Source organism: Oncorhynchus tshawytscha, linkage group LG25, assembly GCF_018296145.1.
Source record: "Oncorhynchus tshawytscha isolate Ot180627B linkage group LG25, Otsh_v2.0, whole genome shotgun sequence".
Lineage (NCBI taxonomy): Eukaryota > Metazoa > Chordata > Actinopteri > Salmoniformes > Salmonidae > Oncorhynchus > Oncorhynchus tshawytscha.
The window spans coordinates 37,378,576-37,381,798 of NC_056453.1; the positions used below are offsets into that span (position 1 = coordinate 37,378,576).

The 3,223-nt window shown below is 38.5% G+C and overlaps 1 pseudogene; it reads right to left on the reverse strand.

The window, feature by feature from the left end:
* Positions 1 to 321: 321 nt before the first annotated feature.
* LOC121840861 overlaps positions 322 to 3,223 on the reverse strand; it is a 96,893-nt pseudogene continuing 93,991 nt past the window's right edge.

Here is a 3,223-nt window from a genome sequence, read left to right on the forward strand (position 1 = left end):
CATAAACTCAGAGGAATACAGAGTAGCAGCATTTCGTTTTTTTTCCGTTGGTAAATTCCCTCGGTATGATTCCCATTATACAGGCGTTATACAGACAATATCAACCTATTGTCCACCATTTATAATACTATTGTTAATGAGATTATACTTTCTAATCATTAAATGTGTTAAATTAATGACAATATTGTGGCTTTATTGGAAAGAGAAAGACCTATTCCCTCATATCCAACTTCTCTCTTTCTTTCTTTCTTTCTTTCTTTCTTTCTTTCTCTCTTTCTTTCTTTCTCTCTCTTTTTATTTCTTTGTCTCGCTCCAGCACCACTTTCTTTCTCTCTCTTTTTATTTCTTTGTCTCGCTCCAGCACCACTTTCTTTCTCACGTTCTAGAAACCATCAATCTCAACCAGGAGCAATACATTCAAATCAATACAGGAAATAAACAAGAGCATCGTCATTTCCCAAATCGGTACAGTACATCGATGACAGACAATGCATATAGTCAGATAAAACTCTTAAAAGTAGACATCAACTTGAGAGTCTTGACAAGGTGGTCATGTGTTTTGTTGACCTGGAGTTGTTTTGCTCTACTTTTAGTTTTCCATTGAAGAGGAAGGAGGTGTTTAGTTTGATGTATTTTTTTTTCTGGGGGCGGAAGGAGGGAGGAGGGGGGCGTTTGTCCCTCTCTCTCTCTCTAGTAGGGAGTGAAGCGACTGCAGCCTCCTCTGTATAGGCTAGCCTGCAACATCAAAGATGAAAAAAGCTCCAATCAGTATTCAGTATAGGAAGCTTGGGTTATATGCTGCGTTCGGGGGCTCGTCGGAATTAGGAAACTCTGACATTTCTAACTTGCTTGAACGTGGCATGTGTATAACTACAACCTGTTAGTAAGTCGGAAATGTATCATTTTCCTAGTTCCGACTGGCATGTGAACGCAGCAATATCATATTATATTGGCTTCTTCTTTTTCTCCCTCAAAACTTTCTTCCCTTTTTTAAAAATGTTGTGTTGCAATGGTTGGAGTGTTGGTGGAGATTTAGAGGAGATGGGTACCAGAGGCTTGGAAGTGACTGTGTTTGTGTGCATGCGTACACTATGAAGGTTTTGTTATGTTTGAGAGAAAGGACTGGAAGGACTTGGGAAGTGATTAGCGGTGTGATTCAAACTAAGCAGTGACTAAATTCTCAAAAGTTTGACTCCAGTCTTCAATTGAAACTAGCAAACTCTAAATAGGTCATTGAATCAGATATACAGTAGTTAATTCTCTTTCATGTCCAGATCACGATTTATACCGAGTCTGCACCACTCTCTCTTTCCCTGATCTCTCTGCCCCTCCACCCCTCTTTCTTTCCACCTCCACCCCTCTGTCTGCCCTCCCCACCCCTCTTTCTGTCCACCTCCACCCCTCTGTCTGCCCTCCCCACCCTTCTTTCTGTCCCCCTCCACCCCTCTTTCTGTCCCCCTCCACCCCTCTGTCTGCCCTCCCCACCCCTCTGTCTGCCCTCCCCACCCCTCTGTCTGCCCTCCCCACCCCTCTGTCTGCCCTCCCCACCCCTCTTTCTGTCCCCCTCCACCCCTCTTTCTGTCCCCCTCCACCCCTCTTTCTGTCCCCCTCCACCCCTCTGTCTGCCCTCCCCACCCATCTCTCTGTCCCCCTCCACCCCTCTGTCTGCCCTCCCCACCCCTCTTTCTGTCCCCCTCCACCCCTCTGTCTGCCCTCCCCACCCATCTCTCTGTCCCCACCTACCCCTCTCTCTGCCCCCTGCCACTCTCTCTGCCCCATACCCCTCTCTCTGCCCCAAGCATGTTATCCAAGTATCCTAATACAGACCTAGTACATCAAACATCATTATATATAATTAAATATTTCTCTCTCCCTCTCTCTCTCTCACTCGCTCGCTCTCTCTCTCTCAGTAAGTGGTCGTGCTTGTTCAGTGGGCATTTTGCCATCTCGTGTATTTAGTTACTTCTTGTTCTTCCTTAGGGCTCGATTTAATCCGTATCACGGAAGTTCAGGGCAATGTTTCCACGTGTGTGGAGGCTGCATATCTGGTAAACGCTGAATCAAAGCTCATATAGTGTTTGGTCCAGATTGATACTTTACCTCATCCTCTTCTATTCCTATTCAGCCCCTCAATCTTTCTCCAAACATACTGTCATTTTTACTGTAGTGGTGAGTGGATCAACGTTTGTTTTGTTTTGAGGTCACTGTGTTTAGGAGTGGTGGTGGTAGAAATGTGCAGTGTACGTGTAATATAATGTGTAATGTAATATAATGTGTAATGTAATATAATGTGTAATGTAATATAATGTGTAATGTAATGTGTAATGTAATATAATGTGTAATGTAATATAATGTGTAATGTAATATAATGTGTAATGTAATGTGTAATGTAATATAATGTGTAATGTAATGTGTAATGTAATATAATGTGGAATGTAATGTGGAATGAAGAATGTGTAATGTAATGTAATGTGTAATGTAATATAATGTGTAATGTAATATAATGTGTAATGTAATATAATGTGTAATGTAATATAATGTGTAATGTAATGTAATGTGTAATGTAATATAATGTGTAATGTAATGTAATGTGTAATGTAATGTAATGTAATGTAATGTAATGTAATGTGTAATGTATTGTGTAATGTAATATAATGTGTAATGTAATGTGTAATGTAATATAATGTGTAATGTAATGTGTAATGCAATATAATGTGTAATGTAATGTGTAATGTAATATAATGTGTAATGTAATGTGTAATGTAATATAATGTGTAATGTAATGTGTAATGTAATATAATGTGTAATGTAATGTGGAATGTAATGTGGAATGAAGAATGTGTAATGTAATGTAATGTGTAATGCAATGTAATGTGAAATGTAATGTGTAATGTAATGTGTAATGTAATGTGTAATGTAATGTGTAACGTAATGTAATGTAATGTGAAATGTAATGTGTAATGTAATGTAATGTGTCATGTGATGTGTAATGTGCAATGTAATGTGTAATGTGTAATGTAATGTGTAATGTAATGTAATGTAATGTGTAATGTAATGTAATGTATAATGTGATGTGTAATGCAATAGAATGTGTAATGTGTAATGTAATGTGTAATGTAATGTAATGTGTAATGTAATGTAATGTAATATAATGTGTAATGTAATGTAATGTGTAATGTAATGTGTAATGTGTAATGTAATGTAATGTGTAATGTAATGTAAT